The sequence below is a fragment of the Salvelinus alpinus genome, chromosome 7 (genome assembly GCF_045679555.1).
Source record: "Salvelinus alpinus chromosome 7, SLU_Salpinus.1, whole genome shotgun sequence".
Taxonomy (NCBI): domain Eukaryota; kingdom Metazoa; phylum Chordata; class Actinopteri; order Salmoniformes; family Salmonidae; genus Salvelinus; species Salvelinus alpinus.
The window spans coordinates 23,720,669-23,741,724 of record NC_092092.1 but is presented as its reverse complement, the minus strand read 5'-3'; the positions used below and the strand labels follow the sequence as shown (position 1 = coordinate 23,741,724).

The window sequence follows — 21,056 nt, the reverse complement described above, 5'->3', positions numbered from 1 at the left end:
CTTGAAGCTTTCCACCTTCTCCACTGCGGTCCAGTCGATGTAGATAGGGGGGTGCACTCTCTACTGTTTCCTGAAGTCCACGATCATCTCCTTTGTTTTGTTGACGTTGAGTGAGGTTGTTTTCCAGGCACCACACTCCCAGAGTCGTCACCTCCTATAGCAGATGACAATGAGCAAAGTAGACATATAACCACTGTCTGCCATACAAGGTTTCCATTCCTTGAATCCTTTCATGAATTATAACCAGATCTCACTGATACTTCACTTGCATCACATTCTTTGAACAGCCGTGTTCAAACATGTCACATGTCACAAAAGAGCGAGAGAGAATAAGGCCCAGTGCCATCTTTAATCTGAAGGGATTTGTGGCATCGAGTCATACTGAGCTCAAAGTCACTACAAACTCAGATGAATGAAACAGGCAAAGATCAAAAGGACTACATCTATAAAACAAGACCAGGTAAGGGGCAGGACTGTTCACTGTTCATCATAACTCAACTGGATTGTCTTCCTTGCGAATTGGGGTTAGCCTTCGCTGGTTGTCATTTGTGAGTTTGAAGTGCATTTGACACACACACACACACCTACCTGCAGCTACTGGAGCTCCACACACTCCCACCAACAGGGATGAACGCTGTTCCTAAGATCCCATGCACCAACCTGGCAAGTCATCATCATCTTCATCCTCTATAGCTGAGCAGCAAGCAGTAGTGTCCAGTATCTAAATAACTGGTATTCACAAAGGTACATACATTCTCAAGTGCTGATTGTAATCATTCACATTGACTTTGAAAATTAAGAGTCATTCACCAAGCCCACGCTTTACAGGCCAACATCGACACCTACCGCCTTTTACAGAACAGTGGCAGAATGGTTAACTCTTGCAGCTTTTGACATTACCCATTTGCTTTAATGTCAAAAAGCACAATGCACATCACTGCAGAGAACATTTTGAAAGTGGTTGATAAACAAAAAAGCCATTCCTCAGAGTGACCTCCATGTCATTTACTACATTTTGAACAATCCATAGCTTTAATTTCTACTACCTCCAGAACACTGTCTAACAGTGTTTCCATTGTTGTAGTCTGCTCTGCGGCCCCATAGTCTCACAAGGAACAAAAGAGCCAGTGTCACAGGGTCAGAAGACATTTAGTCAGACAAAAGTTTGTGTCAGCACTTTCCTGTGAAGGAATGAGAGCCGTGCGAGGCAAGCCCAGAGAGCGAGAGCGAGAGCAGGAGAGAGAGGAGAGGAGAGAAGGAGGCGAGAGAGATAGAAGGTGAGAGAGAGCGACAGAGAGCGAGAAGGCGAGAGAGAGATGGGGGAGCTGTTGGCCTCTGTCGCCTCTCTGAGGAGAGCTACGGTTTAATGGGCCTACGCTTCCACTCCATTTGCTGCTCTGCTGCAGTATGTCTTAGGGGCAACACTGCGTAGCAGCGTACCATGTGTGCCAGGCTTCTGTCACTACGGATACGGCTCTGCAGTGGCACCACGACAACAGCTCTACACCCCTTAAACAGCTGTCAGAAGCTATTCAGACAGAGGCACACACTGTTCAAAACAACACACACACACGGCCCAGTCATAACGTTGCACTACTGAGTCAGACACACTGTTCAAAACAAAATAGCAGAGCAGCCCAGTCATGACGCATCAGAGCAGAAACTATAGAGGCTACTTTAAAGCCTGGTACCCTGTAACTTTCCTTCTCACAGAGAGAAACTACTGGCAGAGACTTTTCTTCTTGACTCCAACCTTATTTGCTAGCCTGTTGGGGGCCCTAAGTGAAATTGTGTTGGGGGGGCCACACCACCTTGAGAGCAAAACATTTCAGCGTCACCCCTCTTGACAGCAGAGAGAAAAAGCAATTCCCCACATTTTGCCCTGGGGCGTAGAGAAAATGTTACAGTTTCAAAGCAAGTTTGCTGCAATTCTACACATTTTGCCATGGGGCGGAGAGAAGATCATGCAATTTTATAAATAATTTCCTGCAATTCTACACGCTGCCATAGGCTGGAGAGAAATGTTTGCAGTTTATAAATATGATATCTGAGTGAGAGTGACTAACAAAATCAATCTGGGCCCCGGCCCCCAGTCGGTAATTCGACCATGATTACTACCAGTTTCAGCTGGGCCGCCAGTTGTATAGATGTTTGCCTCAGGAAGATCCCATCAGCCACCCCCCCCCCGGCAATTGCAGCTGAATGAAATCCTAAAGGAAACACTGAACTCTCTCGCCTTCTCAGTCTTTCTAGATTTCTCTCTCCCTCTCGCTCGCTCCCCTTCTTTGTCTCACTTTATCACTCTCCCTCTCTCAGAAGGCCTTGCACACTCAAACTTGTGCTCACTAAATTATTTTGGGTCCATTTCAAATCATATCAAAGTTTATCGGTCGCATACACAGTTTTGCACTTCGAAGCCAAACAACAATTTCATGGCTGGGCAGTTGCAGAATAATTACATGAGGCCCCCAAGCAGACACATCGATCAGCACTCAGTACTTCTTTCCGAAATAATAGCCCATTTTTTTATAGTGATATTCATTTCTTTTGTGAGAAGCTGCCTATCTGCCACTGCTGGTCTTTGATGACAAGCCTTTGAAAAAAGGACAATAGAAGAATAGATTATTATTCTTTGCTGATGGGCTCTCCATCTCTGCCTTGGTAAACAACATCAAATCTATTCTGAGGCACTACCAAATAAAACTGGGTAGTTGCTAGACATTACTACAAGGGCTGTATCCTTACTAGTCTCCTATGGAAAAAACTCATTAGCAAACATCACTGCTAAAGGGCTAACCAAGATCAAAGCTTGCAATACGTGTTCCACCCTGATTAGAAAAGCACAGTATTCAGTTAAAGCTAGCTACATTATACCCTCGAAATGCATTCCCTGACTGACAGAACCGCTATTCATTCAGTTTATGCCAAAACAGGTACAGCTTATTAAACACCACTGAACACTTTGTGCTTGCCTTTTTTTAACCAGGTATGTCATTGAGAACACATTCTCTTTTACACCAACAGCCTGTTTCTATAGAGAGCTGCTGAGCATGAGTAACATCGGTTTAGACCTAAATAATTGAAGAGCCAGTCAGACAGGTGTAGTCTTAGTTGTGTGAAACCTGAGAGATGATGACTCACCATAAATAGATAGCAGGCTAGGCAGGTGTTCAGAGGTGTTCAGGTGTTCGGAGGTGTTCAGGTGTCTGGAGGTGTCCAGGTGTCCAGATACTGAGGCAGTGAGGTGCTACATGTCTCTATGATGAACATGAACCATAGTCCTGATCCTGATCCCACTACAAAGGGGGCAGACACCCAGCACAGCTCTCTATGGAGGGAAACCCATAGAAGGATGATTAAAAACTATGGAAAGATGTAGAGAGAGAGAGAAAGAGAGGGGGAGAATTATTGGCACATAGTGGAAAATAATGTTCAACGGCATACAAATCCACAGGTGGTGATACATGACAGAAAATAATCTAGCCTGCAGAAACCACAACAGTATTTAACGTAATGGTGCAGTTACTCAGTCTGCATTGTAGTGTGCGATGTCGGAAAGACTCTGTTGTCAAAGTGTTCACAGGCAGGCAAAATCCCGCGTGTTAATGGAAAACTGTGGGTGGACTGACATAGGGTGTATCCCAGATGGCAACCTATTCAATATATAGTGCACTACTTTTGACTAGATCCCTATGGGGGAATAGGGTACCATTTTAGATGCAAACATAGTGTTGCACCAAGAACTGTGATGTACACTGAACAAAAATATAAACAACAAGATTTTACTGAGTTACAGTTCATATAATGAAATCAGTCAATTTAAATAAATAAATTAGTACCAAATCTATGGATTTCACATGACTGGGAGTACAGATATGCATCGGTTGGTCACAGATACCCTAAAAAAAGGGTAGGGGCATGGATCAGAAAACCAGTCAGTCTCTGGTGTGACCACCATTTACCTCATGCAGAGCGACACATCTCCTTCGCATAGAGTTAACCAGGCTGTTGATTGTGGCCTGTGGAATGTTGTCCCAATCCTCTTCAATGGCTGTGCGAAGTTGCTGGATATTGGCGGGATCTGGAACATGCTGTCGTACACGTCGATCCAGAGCATCCAAAACATGCTTAATGGGTGACATGTCTGATGAGTATGCAGGCCATGGAAGAACTAGGACATTTTCAGCTTCCAGGAATTGTTTACAGATCCTTGTAACATAGGGTCACGCATCATCATGCTGAAATATGAGGTGATGGCGGCAGATGAATGGCACGACAATGGACCTTGTCACGGTATCTATGTGCATTCAAATTGCCATTGATAAAATGCAATTGTGTTTATTGTCCGTAGCTTATGCCTGCCCATACCATAACCCCACAGCCACCATGGGGCACTCTGTTCACAATGTTGTTATCAGCAAACTGCTCGCCCTCACAAGGCCATACACGCTGTCTGCCATCATACAGTTTAAACCGTGATTCATCCGTCAAGAGCAGACTTCTCCAGCATGCCAGTAGTGAGCATTTGCATTTGCCCACTGAAGTGGGTTACGATGCAGAACTGCAGTCAGGTCTAGACCCTGGTGAGGACAACGAGCACGCCGATGAGCTTGACGGTTTCGGACAGTTTTTGCAGAAATTCTTTGGTTGTGCAAACCCACATTTTCATTAGCTGTCCGGGTGGCTGGTCTCATACGATCCCGCAGGTGAAGAAGCCGGATGTGAGGCCGGTTGGATGTACTGCCACATTTTCTAAAATGACGTGGAGGCAACTTATGGTGGAGAAATTAACATTAAATTCTTTGGCAACAGCTCTGGTGGACATTCCTGCAGTCAGCATGACAATTTCGCACTCCCTCAAAACTTGAGACATCTGTGGCATTGTGTTGTGTGACAAAATGACACATTTTAGAGTGGCCTGTGTAATGATCATGCTGTTCTTGATATGCCACACCTGTCAGGTGGATGGATTATCTTGGCAAAGGAGAAATGCTCACTAACAGGGATGTAAACAAATTTGTGCACAACATTTTTTTGTATTATTTCAGCTCATGAAACATGGGACCAATATTTTACATGTTGCATTTATATTTTTGTTCAGTATAGTTCGATTAAAACGTTTACATGCTTTCCAATAATAATTATTTTACTAATAATCCTGTTTACATAGACATCTGAAATCAGGCTACATGGCACTCTGATAAATGAAGAAAATTGCCACTCAAAATAATAAGCATTAGTGATGCACCGATATGACATTTTTGACCGATACCGATAAATCCCTTGCCAAAAAAAACCTGATACCGATAACCAATATTTACAATTTTAGTGGCCTTTTAAGCATTCTAGTACAGTTAAATAGTTAACACACACACATGGACGCAGTGGTCTAAGGCACTGCATCTCAGTGCAAGAGGCGTCACTACAGTCCCTGGTTCGAATCCAGGCTGTATCACATCCGGCCGTGATTGGGAGTCCCATAGTGTGGCGCACAATTGTCCCAGCGTCGTCCGGGCAGTCATTATAAATAAGAATTTGTTCTTAACGGACTTGCCTAGTTAAATAAAGGTTACACACACACAAGTTATTTTGTTGGCATTTACGTATGTCCCCATTACCAGTAAAACATAATCAAAACCTACTTCTTTCACTTACTTGATGTGCTGTTTCGTTGTTCATTTGTTCAGTCGTTTCATTCTCAACCAGGATTTCTATGGAACGCCGTTTGGGTCTTTGTGTGTCAAAAAGGATACACCTCAAATAACACTATTTGACGTGTCAAATAACACAACATCTGTTTCAGTAGCTAGCTAACTATATAGCTAGGTGTCATCATCTAAAATAAACCTAATTTATAAGACAGTTCTTATTTGATTAATAGTGGTTGGACCAATCTATGTGAAGCTAGCCACAATAAGGATTAGCCACAATAGTGTACTTTGCGGTTAGCCTTAAAAATAAAAGTATGGCATAATTCTACTATTTGTATTCATTTGCATTACTGTCAATGACATTCTTTCATTTTAAAGGCAAACCTGCAAATTCCACTATTGTGCCTAATCCTTATTGTGGCTAGCTTCACCACACATAACCCAGTGCGGTTGAGCCTCACTAGCCAGATGAAGCTGGCTGACTGCTTATAATGTTAGCAACTTAGCCCTGTTGCCCAAAGCTGACTAGCTATTTATTTTCATGAACTGAAGTTCAATTTCAATAGGCGAAGAACAAGTGACTACCTAGCTAATAGTTACTCACAAGGATTCCTAAATCATTGCTAAGAATAATGAAAATGACTGCAGGTTCTACTGTTTATTGTTTTCAGGCTGGATGTATTGGTGCTAGCTTGGTACCAAGCTAAAGCTAGCTACCCCAGAAGTTGCGGTCGAACAAATTATGCTTTATTACCAACGCGATATTGTAAACACAACGTTCGTGGCCGGTGTTTGCTTGTTAGCCGACTTTTTTGTACAGCTTAGACAGTGTTACTGTATCTTTTTTGACACGCAAAGATCCAAACGGCGTTCCATAGTATGTTGTGAAGCTAATACCAGTGACGCTATTACTGTGTAACTCCGGTAGGGCAACATCTGAAAAATTGTGCACTTGGTAGTGTGTACCGGTGCTCGACCAGTCGGCGAAAGCCAACATCACATACGACAGAGAACGGTTGATTGTCAAGGGCAATAAATTACATTATCTTGGCTTTAATGGATTTCGCCTTAAAGAAAATTTCAGCGAGACAACTCACTCTTTCAAATGACTGCTCGACTTGTAGACTGCTCGATCCACACAGCAGACATTGTGGGCTAGTTTAGGAATGCTGTGTTGCACGTATAGCGCATAATTTTACGTGGCATCATTACGTCATGTACCTACGTTATATAGTTATGCACGTCAGCTTTGACATCAGTTTTGCACATAGTGGCGTTAAACTAGACATCGGCCGATACCGATTATGGCATTTTTAACTAATTTGATTTTTTTTATTTAACCTTTATTTAACCAGGTAGGCTAGTTGAGAACAAGTTCTCATTTACAACTGCAACCTGGCCAAGATAAAGCAAAGCAGTGAGACACAAACAACAACACAGAGTTACACATGGAATAAACACAATAGACAAAAAAAGAGTCTATATACAGTGTGTGCAAATGGCGGGAGGAGGTAAGGCAATAAATAGGCCATAGTAGCGGAGTAATTACAATTAAGCAAATTAACACTGGAGTGATAGATGTGCAGATGATGATGTGCAAGTAGATATACTGGTGTACAAAAGAGTCGAAAAGTACATAAAAACAACATGGGGATGAGGTAGGTAGATTGGGTGGGCTATTTACAGATGGGCTATGTACAGCTGCAGCGATCGGTTACCTGATGTTTAAAGTTATTGAGGGAAATATAAGTCTCCAGCTTCAGCGATTTTTGCAATTCGTTCCAGTCATTGGCAGCAGAGAACTGGAAGGAAAGGCGGCCAAATAGAAGTTGGCTTTGGGGATGACCAGTGAGATATACCTGCTGGAGCGTGTGATACGGGTGGGTGTTGTTATCGTGACCAGTGAGCTGAGATAAGGCGGAGCTTTACCTAGCATAGACTTATAGTTGACTTGGAGCCAGTGGGTCTGGCGATGAATATGTAGCGAGGGCCAGCCGACGAGAGCATACAGGTCGCAGTGGTGGGTGGTATAAGGGGCTTTGGTGACAAAACGGATGGCACTGTGATAGACTGCATCCAATTTGCTGAGTGGAGTATTGGTTGCTATTTTGTAAATGACATCGCCAAAGTCGAGGATCGGTAGGATAGTCAGTTTTACGAGGGTATGTTTGGCGACGTGAGTGAAGGAGGCTTTGTTGCGAAATAGGAAGCCATTTCTAGATTTAATTTTGGATTGGAGATGTTTGATATGAGTCTGGAAGGAGAGTTAACAGTCTAGCCAGACACCTAGGTATTTGTAGTTGTCCACATATTCTAAGTCAGAACCGTCCAGAGTAGTGATGCTAGTCGGGCGGGTGGGTGCGGGCAGCGAACGGTTGAAAAGCATGCATTTAGTTTTACTAGCGTTTAAGAGCAGTTGGAGGCCACGGAAGGAGTATTGTATGGCATTGAAGCTCATTTGGAGGTTAGTTAACACAGTGTCCAAAAAAGGACCAGATGTATACAGAATGGTGTCGTCTGTGTAGAGGTGGATCAGGGAATCACCCGCAGCAAGAGCGACATCGTTGATATATACAGAGAAAAGAGTCGGCCCGAGAATTGAACCCTGTGGTACCCCCATAGATATCGTCTGATTCCGATATGTTCACCAATATATCGTGCATCCCTAATAAGCATATTTGATTCCGAGTTCGGACATATAGTCTGTACGTGAAAACTACTTCTAAGATGCCTACATTCAGTTTTGTGCATGTAACTGTACTCATTATGACATTACAACAGAGAGCTAGAAAGACAGACAGAGACAGACAGACAACTGTTTGACAACATTCTGCTTGTCAAGTTGCACTGTCTTTGTTTGGTTTCTGTGAGAGCACAGGATGACCTAAACATGATCACTTGAAAAAGGTACAAGCCTCAATTGATGTTGAATAGACAGAGAACAAAAGAAAAGCACAACATGAATAATGCAGTGACAAATATAAATTATTTATTTACAAATAATTATAGGAGAACAGAAGGAGGGATTTCAGAAGTTTAAGAACTGACAGAGGTATTTGTTTACCCAGAGATCAGTCAGTAGCTAAGATTTCATCAAAATTGACTTAAGGAAACATTACCAACATCCCAAATTGAATTTCAACTCAGTCTGGCTTCAGAGAGCCCCTTCTTCACCATAGCTCACCACTGAGCTCCTCCAGTCTAGTCCACTACCCAATGCAGTTGTCTGTCTGCTTTGCGCCCTCTTCAAACACAGGCCAAAATTAGATTTGGTATGTATCCCAAATGGCACCCTATTCATTATATAGTACACTACTTTTGACCAGGGCCCATAGGGAATAGGGTGCCATTTAGGGCAAAATTGCATTCATGAGGATAGAATGCCACTGGCGTACAATAGGCTTCTTCAGACTAACTGTCTGAGTCACAATAATTAGATTTCCTCAAGGGTGTCACATGGACTCTGAGTAGATTTCAGATATCATAATTATTTGTACATTTTTACCCCTGCAGGGAACATTTTGTAGTGCTTTATCTATGAGTTTTCATGCATGAGTTATTGGCTCTACAACTAATGTATTTGAACAAATGTTTTGGATGTGTCTGAACAAGTGTCTAGCATCATTCTGAGATATCTGTGTAGAAGTGAGAGATGTAAACTGGAAACATTATGGTCTGTCATGACTATTATGGTCTGTCATGACTATTACATGACAAAACATACAGCCTAGACGTGGTCTGTGTTGCCCTCTCATGACAGTACACTGGCTGAGAGGGCAGTGATTAGAGTTAAAATAAATGGCAAAGCAACAATTTATGGGTGGGGGAAAGAGGGGGATATCCCCTGAGGTTGATACACCAGTCTAGACACACAGGAAGACTAGGGGTCAGGCAGTAGACAGGGGTCAGGTGAGGCAGCCCACCTGTCCCCCAGGTTCCATTGGCCACATGCTGATTAGAAAGGAGACGAGGAAGTAGATGAAAACATCTCTGTCTTCATCCATACAGATCAGCTGATATTAGACTACCACCGTCCTGTTTCACAACAAGTCTATGGAATGTATCCAAATATTTTAAATCACTGTTTTAAGTGCTGATACTACCAGGCTATCATTCAATTCTGTTCATACGGTATGATTTCCGTATAAATTACTGCATTCATCTTTATCCCGGAATGACACTTAGTGTCTCCATTTCATTGATAAATTGCTGAGGTAAATATGTGCATTCACATCCTGCCTCTCCTCTCTTCCACTATTCTGCTACAATGCTCTTGCCTTTGTCTCACAGCTCTCCCTAACGCCTTTATACAGCTCCCCCTAACGCCTTTATACAGCTCCCCCTAACGCCTTTATACAGCTCCCCCTAACGCCTTTATACAGCTCCCCCTAACGCCTTTATACAGCTCCCCCTAACGCCTTTATACAGCTCCCCCTAACGCCTTTATACAGCTCCCCCTAACGCCTTTATACAGCTCCCCCTAACGCCTTTATACAGCTCCCCCTAACGCCTTTATACAGCTCCCCCTAACGCCTTTATACAGCTCCCCCTAACGTCTTTATACAGCTCCCCCTAACGTCTTTATACAGCTCCCCCTAACGTCTTTATACAGCTCCCCCTAACGTCTTTATACAGCTCCCCCTAACGCCTTTATACAGCTCCCCCTAACGCCTTTATACAGCTCCCCCTAACGCCTTTATACAGCTCCCCCTAACGCCTTTATACAGCTTTGTGGCACCGTGAAATGCCCATGCCTAACTGTGGCTGAAGAATGCCCAGTTCAGCAACATGGACAGTGCCACCTACCTCCGCACAGGAGACAGGTGCACTCACTTCAGCACCATGGACAGCGGCACGGACTGCAACACAGTGGACAGCAGCACTCAGTTCAGCACCAGGCCAGCCGAAGACAGCACCACCCAACACACCTGTGCAGGATTACTAATCAGCACACCTGCAAGGCATTCCCTAATCAACTGACTGGCACAAGAGTGCAGGCTGGACCTCACTCAATGGGAGCAGTTAGACTAGGCATGCTGTGTCTTCCTTTGTTTCTCTCGCCATCTACAGACTCCTCAGAAGGAGAGTTGCGGACTCTGCCAGTGAAGCCACCGCCTGAGACTACAGGTGGCCGCCATCTTTAACCACCCTCTTGCCTCAACGGCTTTGTAGACTAAAACTCCAGAGACACTAAAATCTTAGCAAGTAAGAGCCGTAAGACAAAGTAAAAGCATCTGAAACTTGAACTATTTTTTAGTGTTTACTCATTGCCACTTGTGTATTCGGGCACACCGCACACTTCCCGACAAGCTCTTTCTAATATCTTTATACAGCTCTTCCTAATGTCTTTATTAGGCTTGGGTGGTATACCGTATACTGGATTATTTGGAGATGGCCATGGGCTGTTTTTTTCAATACCGTCAACACAATAGGTGTTGACGGTATTGAAAACAACACAACAACAGGTCAGAGACTGTATACATTTTCAATGCGATCGTTCACATTTAGTTATTCTCTATGGGATTTTACAAGTACAGTGGGGTTTGTGTCCAGTGCCAGTATTACCGAATATCCCGGTACAAGGTCGGTATGACGATCTGGATACCGCCCAAGCCTACTATTTATACAACTCTTCCAAATGTCATTATACAGCTCTTTCTTATGCCTTAGTAGCGCCTCATACTGGACTAATATTTATTCTTTAACGAGTCGGACACGTAGGATTTACTTCAGAAACCCGACGAGGCCCGTCATTCGCATGAAGAAGAGACAGAGATATCGGGGACGTAGGTCGGGGTGCCTTGTAAAAATCCGATGGCAAGTGCATAATCCTCCTCTACCATCAGTCCTATTAGCCAACAAGCAATCATTGGATAATAAAATGGATGTGCTCCGATCAAAACTATCCTACCAACGGGACATTAACTGTAATATCTTGTGTTTCACCGATTTGTGGCTGAACGACGACATGGATAACATACAGCTGGCTGGGTTTTCTGTGCATTAGCAAGATAGAACAACTGCCTCTGGTAAGACAAGGAGTGGCGGTCTGTGTCTATTTGTCAATAACAGCTCATGCACAAAATCTAATATTAAGGATGTCTCAAGGTTTTGCTCACCTGAGGTAGAGTATCTCATGATAAGCTGTAGACCACACTATTTACTAAGGAAGTTTATCTATATTTTTTGTAGCTGTCTATTTACCATCACAAACCGATGCTGGCACTAAGACCACACTCAACGAGCTGTATAAGGCCATAAGCAAACAAGAATATGATCATCCAGAGGCAGCACACCTAGTGGCCAGGGACTTTAATGCAGGGAAACATACATTTTACCTCATTTCTACCAGCATGTTCATGTGCAACCAGAGGAAGAAAAAATCCAAAACTTTAGACCACACAGAGAGACACATACAAAGCTCTCCCTTACCCTCCATTTGACAAATCTGACCATAACTCTATCCTCCTGATTCCTGATTACAAGCAAAAACTAAAGCAGGAAGTGACAGTGACTCGCTCAATATGGAAGTGGTCAGATGCAGATGCTAAGCTACAGGACTGTTTTGCTAGCAAAGACTGGAATATGTTCCAGGATTCTTCTGATGGCATTGAGGAGTACACCACATCAGTCACTGGCTTCCTCAATAAGTGCATCGATGACGTCGTCCCCACAGTGCCCGTACATACATACCAGAAGCCATGCATTACAGGCATCCGCACTAAGCTAAAGGGTAGAGTTGCCTCTTTCAAGGAGCGGGACTCTAAACCGGATGCTTATAAGAAATCCCGCTATGCCCTCCGACAAACCATCAAACAGGCAAAGCATCAAATCAGGACTAAGATTGAATCCTACTACACCGGCTCCGACGCTCGTCGGATGTGGCAGGGCTTGCAAACTATTACGGACTTAAGGGAAGCACAGCCGCGAGCTGCCCAGTGACACGTGCCTATCAGACAAACTAAATTACTTCTATGCTCGTGTCGAGGCAAACAACACTGAAGCATGCATGAGAGCATCAGCTGTTCTTGACGAATGTGTGATCACGCTCTCCGTAGCCGATGTGAGTAATACCTTTAACCATGTCAACATTCACAAGGCTGCAGGACCAGACGGATTACCAGGACGTGTACTCCGAGCATGCGCTGACCAACTGGCAAGTGTGTACACTGATATTTTCAACCTCTCCCTGACCGAGTCTGTAATACCTACATGTTTCAAGCAGACCACCATAGTCCCTGTGCCCAAGAACAACAAGGTAAACTGCCTGATTTGATTTAGATTTTCTGTCTGGCTTTAAATGTGGGCTAAAATATATTGCTGCTCAACTTGAGAAAACCATTGTGGTGCCCATTGACTCTAACAGCCGTTTGAAATAGTTTCTATAATGGCAGTTTGAGAAATACAGTACCAGTCAAAAGTTTGAAAATACCTAATTCAAGGGTTTTTCTTTATTTTCTACATTATAGAATAATAGAAGACAAACTATGAAATAACACATATGGAATCATGTAGGTGAAGCTGGTTGAGAGAATTCCAAGTGTGCAAAGCTGTCATCAAGGCAAAGGGTGGCTACTTTGAAGAATCCCAAATATATTTTGATTTGTTAAAAAAAATTATTGGTTACTACATGATTCCATATGTATTATTTAATATGTTTGACATCTTCACTATTATTCTACAATGTAGAAAATAGTAAAAATAAAACCTCTTGAATGAGTAGGAGTGTCCAAACTTTTGACTGGTACTGTAGGTTCTCGGATAAAGTGGTTGACATAACTCTGTGCACTGTTGGAAGCTTGGGGACTCCCTAACCGACTCCTGCTCTCATTCTCTATAATAACAGAAACACAAAGACATACAACTCCACAGGGGTTGCCCCAAGGTGCAGACAAAAACTTTAATCTGAAAATGTTGCATGGGGAGTAAGTATAATAGATGCTTTAGAACAGGGCAATTATTCTAGCTATTGTCTATCAGCATCTCCTTCCAACACTTTGTTATATCTCCTAAACAGCCGAAACAGGGTAGTTTGTCGGTTCAGATCTGCTTTGTGGCTTAACTACAGCACACTCAAGGGAAATAAGAATGGCTTCCTTTGAATGGAGCAGAAGCCTGAGTGCAAGGCAAGCGAGCCGCTTTTCCCATTACTCTCTAAATCAGGACTGTAATCAGATTTCCAACGTCGCCTATATGTCTGACTTCTCCTGAAGAACATGAGGCAATGCTCCAGGTTTTTCCTGCTCCTCCACCTTAACCTATTGCTTGTCTTTACTAAGATGGGATGCTTGAGTGACCTGTGCCTACATCAACAAGTACAAGTTCTGCTTGCCAAGCAACAAGTTTTATTACTAGAGGTGTTTGCCAGGGCACTAACTAATCCACAGTGTGTCCCACTCCCAACACAAACAACATCAACAACACAAAGGACTTTGTGACAAATGCGTATGTAAAAAGGGCTTTATAAAATAAATGTGATTGAAATGGATCGCATTAGAGACCTGTTAGTAACAATTAGAGATGGATCCACATGGAGTACTCTCTCCTAAATAGTTCTGTCCTCACAGTGGAAATACAGAACTGACAGTATCGCATTGTATAGCATCATAAACCCACTCACTAAAGTAAAATGCACGCCAAGGGACTCCTAGGGTGTTCCTCTTCAAAAAGGGATATTTTCTCTTCCATGGAATTCCCAGTGAGATTCAAAATGGGGTGCTCTGTGTACTGTTGGATATTAATTAGCAGCTCATTAGAACAGCAACAGTCCCCTTCCCCGCGGCTTCCTGTAGCCCCCAGAGAATCATTGACCCTGTAGCCCGAGGTTGTCTCTCTCTCGCTCTCCTGTAGCTGGTCTCAAATCTCATTTGAGGGAAACACATTGTCCCAGGTTGAGGCTGTGGGAGATAACCACCTGACTTCAAAGGGTGAAGTACAGAATGTCCACCCTGCAAATGGGATGTCTGAGAGACCATTAAGACTTGGCTATATATCAATTAAAAGCACTGAGGGAAGGCAGGAAGAGACTTCCTGAAAGCAGCTTACTGTTCAGTACATAGCCATTGAGAGGGACAGCTAACATCCAGTTCACTCACAAATGTGTAGTCCATTGGAAAAGCCTGAGCCTATAGCGTAATAACCTCAACTTCTCATACATTGCTACTAGGACTATTGTGTGGGAACCAGCGTATCCATTTGCACTAGCTCATGTGTATTTTGGGCCAGAAATGCTAGGGTATTTATAGCTGGCTTCAGAAGGCCATCGGTCTGTGCGAACTGTTAACACAATGAACAGCCGTGCCTGAACAAGGACACAATTTTGGTAACTGGACTGGAGGCAGCTGACTACGTCTGGTCGTTTTGGTAACTGGACTGGAGGCAGCGGACTATGCTAGTGTCCCAAATGGCACCCTATTTTCCTATGGACCCTGGTCAAAAGTAGTGCACTATATATGGAATAGAGTGCCATTTGGGACGTAACCTTCTACTCACTTCCCTTTTGGATAATAATCCTGGCTAAGAGCAGTTCACTTAGTAGGCTTGTTGCCATTCCATTTCCCATGTCCCTTGTGCTCAACCAGCAGCACAATTCTATTTGCACTCCACAACTTATTATAAATTGGATTCCCATTTCTCAAAAACCACAGAGTATTTCCCTTAACAATCACAATCCACAACTCAATATTATTTTTATTATCTCAATCAATAATTTTGCTCGAAAAATAGTATTTGATGTGTGAATATTTGCTGGATAGTTCAGGCTGGAGTGGTTTGGATGCTTTCCCCTAGCCTAGATTCCTCCTCCACTAGTTCAACCAGGAGTGGTTTGGACGCTTGTCCCCTAGCCTAGATTCCTCCTCCACTAGTTCAAGCAGGAGTGGTTTGGACGCTTGTCCCCCAGCCTAGATTCCTCCTACATTAGATCAAGCAGGAGTGGTTTGGACGCTTGTCCCCTAGCCTAGATTCCTCCTACATTAGATCAAGCAGGAGTGGTTTGGACGCTTGTCCCCTAGCCTAGATTCCTCCTACATTAGATCAAGCAGGAGTGGTTTGGACGCTTGTCCCCTAGCCTAGATTCCTCCTACACTAGTTCAAGCAGGAGTGGTTTGGACACTTGTCCCCTAGCCTAGATCCCTCCTACACTAGTTCAAGCAGGAGTGGTTTGGACGCTTGTCCCCTAGCCTAGATTCCTCCTACATTAGATCAAGCAGGAGTGGTTTGGACGCTTGTCCCCTAGCCTAGATTCCTCCTACACTAGTTCAAGCAGGAGTGGTTTGGACACTTGTCCCCTAGCCTAGATCCCTCCTACACTAGTTCAAGCAGGAGTGGTTTGGACGCTTGTAGCCCAGCCTAGATTCCTCCTACACTAGTTCAGGCAGGAGTGGTTTGGATGCTTGTAGCCCAGCCTAGATTCCTCCTACACTATTTCAAGCAGGAGTGGTTTGGATGCTTGTAGCCCAGCCTAGATTCCTCCTACACTAGTTCAAGCAGGAGTGGTTTGGACGCTTGTAGACCAGCCTAGATTCCTCCTACACTAGTTCAAGCAGGAGTGGTTTGGACGCTTGTAGCCCAGCCTAGATTCCTCCTACACTAGTTCAAGCAGGAATGGTTTGGACGCGTGTCCCCTAGCCTAGATTCCTCCTACACTAGTTCAGGCAGGAGTGGTTTGGACGCTTGTAGCCCAGCCTAGATTCCTCCACTGTCCCACCTTATATTTCCATCCTCACAGCTCATCATAACACAAGCTGTGTGAATGACAATACATTCCCTTCATGCAAACACAGGTGTCAGCCAAAACACCATACCAATGAAGTTTGCCTGATAAAATACTTAAATAGATTAAACCAGTTTCAGAAACTCTTGGGAAGACAATGAAAGTTTGCTTCAAAAACAATTGTTTATTGTTAAAACCATTAGTTTCGGTGTATGGCTTCATCAGGGTATTTCAATAAAACACTGTACAAGAACATCCCAGAGCCCCAGGTTGCATCCCAAATTACATTCCCTACATATTGACCAGAGTAGTGCACTACCAAAAAGGGTGCCATTTGGGACGCACTCCTCCTGCTACTAAGCCCAGTGTAAGCATAAAGGTCAGATACTAGCCTGCTTATTTATATAACGGACTGTAACTGCCTCAGTGTCAACTTCAAGGCACGCTGGCCTGCTGCTGCAGAGCACATAAAACAGCTCAGGCAGCACTTCCTCTGTACGATCAAATGTCACTATGCATCTACTCAACGCAATCATTTAGTATACAGTACCGACTGACACCACTCTTCTTAGTAATCATACAGTGTTATAGAGGGGACTATCTGACAGACAATTGCAGTACTACTAGCTATGTTTTCTTTCTTTATCAGATGCTTTAAGACTGATGGCAATGTCCCTGGTAATGTGCCGACGATGGCGACAGATGTGAATGAGGAAAGGAAAAGAGGAGAGGACAATGGTTGGATGAGTTATGTCCCCTGTTGTGCGGAGATAGGAAGAGAAGAACAATGACAAACACCCCAACAGAAGGCAGAGGGCTGAAATAACTGCTTCGCCGGTAGGTCAGGGGTCAGCGATTGCTCCTGACTCTGGGGATGAGAGAGGGAGATCAGCCTTGGGGATTGGGAAACAGAAAAGATAGAGAGGAGGCGTCCCAAAGGTGTCCCTGGGCTCTGGTCAAAAGTATTGCACTAAATAGGGAATAGGTTTCCATTTGGGAAGCTGCAGAAAGTCATAGCTCTCAGCCCTGATGAATCCACAGTCTGCTATTTATCTGCTGTCAGCAGCTGGAGCCGGCAGACGCAGCAGCCTAATTGGCTAACAAGGGTCCCAGGTCCCCCAGAAGAGGCTTTGGAGCAGCAGATTGATTGGCTACGGAAGCTCCTCTTTGTTTACACAACAACATCCTGGCTGTATGGCCATCTACTTCAGAATCAGAAAGCTCCATCATGTTGAGGCACAGAGATAGACAGACACACACAGTGACAAACACACAGTACAAACTGACACACATTTAGGCTTGTCCAGAGGAAAGATTAATTACATTTCAGAGCAGGATGCAGCAACACAGGCCCTGCTTGAATCACATCAGCCACTGACTGACCGGAAATATAACTGCTATCACTGGTTGTCTATTTTAGGGATATGGCCTACTGGCTACATTGTACTATGCTGCACATCTAAAACGGACTCTACTGAGAGCAGAAGTCTATACTGTGCCGCAGCACAGAAGTGACGTCTGGCTGTCTGAAGGGATTAGGGGACTGGGCTGGCAGCCTCTATAGATGTCTGCAGGGTCGGTCTCGCCCTGGTGATGCTAGTGGACACACAGAGGGTGGAGGGGACAGTCGGACAAAGAGACAGGAGGCTGCTCTGGTGAAACTAGGAGGACACACAGAGCCCTAATAGAGGATGAGGAGGAGTGGAGGGGAAAGGAGGCTGAGGGGGACAGGAGGCTGAGAGTGTGAACGGAACACTGGACACGTCAGACCAGGCATGAGGCATTGTCGAGATGTGCAGCACGCCACTCACACACACACAGTCAGTCAATGCTGCATTTTACTGAGCTCTACTGTAGTATACATTCTCTACCAACATACTGTAGAAATACTAGCCTCAGTTATTCTACGATTAAAGGTACTATGATCATATTTGTTACACAACAGTAATTACATGTGTGTAAAGCCTCAGCTGTGTTTCAGGGATGAAACACTGAAGTGCTTTGATCATGTGTTGTAATATTTGGTTGTACTGCTGGATTCTCCCTTTAAGGGTACAGAGCCTGATCCTTTGAAGAAAGATAAGCAACATATGTTCTCATACAAAACCATTCTGATGCCAGTAGCTGTCTCCCAACTATTGAAACTACATGAGACGTTTACACATAAAAGGGAGACATACATTTTGTTCAAAGTTGAGATATGGACAGGTTAGGACTTAAACCACTCAATTGCAGTCAAATAAATAAGATACTACAGTATGTACTATTTGTGATGAGAATAGGTCCTTCAAGGTTAAACATAGAGACAGGATGTCTGCATCTCAGATGGTATCCTATTCCCTATAGTTGCTACTTTTGACCAGAGAACTATGGGCTCTGGTCAAGAGTAGTGCACTATATAGGAAATAGGGTGCTCTTTGAGACATAGAAAATAATATTCTCAGATGCTCTGTGTGACCTCAGGTGCCTGGTCCACCTGGCCAAAGGCTCTAGAACTAGAACGCAGAACTGTCACTGTCAGACCTGTTCCATCCATCAAGACTTAATAAAGGTCTCCAACTCCCGGGAGCAGTTGACAAAGGTTAAGACAGCCCACAGCAACCAGACACTAACTCCTTTGACAGACACACAACTCACAGAGGCTGAGCAAAAAGGCCTTGCTGTTTATCTTGTGTGTCCTAAATCGCATCCTATTACATATCTAGTGCACTACTTTTGACCAGACCCCTATGGGCCCCGGTCAAAAGTAGTGCACCAATACATAGGGAATAGGTGCCAATTGGGACGCATCTAGATCTCTATAACAGGACGACAAAGGTGATGTGAGAACACTTCATCTGCAGCACCATATTTACAGAATCAAAGCAGAACGGCAATGTGTGTGGTAACACCTGTGTAGAATCCTTAGTTAATTAAAGGAGTTGAGCTCAATGTATAATCCACTACACACACACACACACAGGGCTATCATATCAGAAATCTAATTTTTATCTTCAGATTTTCCACCATGGATGTTCCATCTGATATAGTTTGTTTCCTTTCCCGGAGAGAGATTTACAATAAATGTTTGTAAGGGTAATTTCTGCTACCTCATATGAATCTATGACAGTAGTACTATTCCACATGCCTGGCTTGCATATAAGAGATTGCTTTTGCATACGAATTAGTTATTGGTCCGGGAGGGTGGAGTTGCGCAACAACAAAAAAGACATACAAAATTCCCTTGTAAAACTCATTTTGCTCTATGTTAAAAAGACTCTAAACAAAAAGAATACTATAAAGCACCCATCTGACATTATTTCCATGACAGTGGACCGTGCTTGCTCTCTGATTTCATGACTGCTCTTCCTGATTAATGGGGCATAGAGTTGCCATTTACCATTAAAATCGACATCCCAGAGGACAACACCTTTAATACCTGGTCAGGAAAACTCATCACATTTTCAATGCTGATAACATTCAGAGAGAGACAGAGAGAAAGATAGAGACAAGGAGAGCGAAAAAGGAAGAGCGTGAAACAGAGTCCCGAATAACACCCTATTCTCTACATAGTGCACTACTTTAGCCATTTGGAATGCATCCAGAGAGACTCCCACCCAAAGCTCTCCTCTACGGTTGGTGGCTGATAATACCCAGCAGAAAGAGCCGCTTTGACAACAGACAGTCAGTCTCAAAACCTGAAGCGAGCAATGTTATTACACTTCGTGTCGGCAGTAATCCCGAAATCCATTCTAACCACTCCAAGTAAGACGTACTACCGGTAAAGCATGAAATATCCACTATTACCCTGTTGTGAAGCAAGGGTACTGTAAATTGCAATGCATGGCAGCAAATAGTCACAGTTCATGTCTAGTAAGAGCTAGGAAGGCCGATCATGTGACTGAATAGGATTTTTTTTAACAATAAAAAGGGATTTACTGTTGTACTTTAAAACAAATGTATTTTCTCTCCATTCCTACACCCCGGGTCCATCCTAGACCTGTCTGTATATAGTGGGATAGTGTCTGGCTGGGATGATGGAAACTAACGCCTTGTAACTCCCTGTGGACAAAGATAACCTAGTGAAAAGACAACAGTTTAACGCTGGACAGCAGAAAACATGACCTCATAATGGAAATCTATCCACATAACACGCTCACTGTCTCCAGCATACTAAATCACAGATGTGTGTGAGTGAGTTTGGGATGGAGAGAGACAGAGAAAAAGAGACAAAGATAAAGAGAGATGGACAAAGCAAGAGAACTAAATTACCCACCAAAATCTAAGTTAACATTTCTAATGTATACTGCCCTAAATTTTTGCAAGAAAAGTGCATATTAAAATAAAAGATGAAACTCTCATGTGAAGTTACATGTTTTAAGACATAAAAATATTTGATAAACTATGTAAAAAGTCTGGATTGTGCTTAAATGGGTACTGAGTGTACCCTTTAAGCCCATGGGTGTTCCAAATAAGCCTGCCTCTTAATTAAGTAATCAATTTTAATTAATGTACAAATTTTAAAACTTACAAACTGACATTTTCTTATGTAAAATTGGATTATATGAATCTTCCCTAAAGTTATTAAAATAAACTGGTCATTGCTATTCATCAAGAAAGTAGCACTTATAACATGGGGGGTGTCCAATCGTATTCACAGAGATCAATGTGGACTTGGGCTTTTGTTCTTGCCGACCAGTACACACCTGATT

At 43.5% G+C, this 21,056-nt stretch overlaps 1 protein-coding gene across 3 annotated transcripts in view; it reads right to left on the bottom strand.

The window, feature by feature from the left end:
• The window catches only part of tanc2b (tetratricopeptide repeat, ankyrin repeat and coiled-coil containing 2b), a 237,133-nt gene that overhangs the window by 210,300 nt on the left and 5,777 nt on the right, over window positions 1-21,056 (bottom strand). For all 3 annotated transcript variants that reach the window (XM_071409516.1, XM_071409517.1, XM_071409519.1), the window contains exon 2: window positions 3,142-3,328. The gene's annotated coding sequence lies outside the window, so the exon portion shown is untranslated. The remainder of the gene's footprint in view (window positions 1-3,141; window positions 3,329-21,056) is intronic.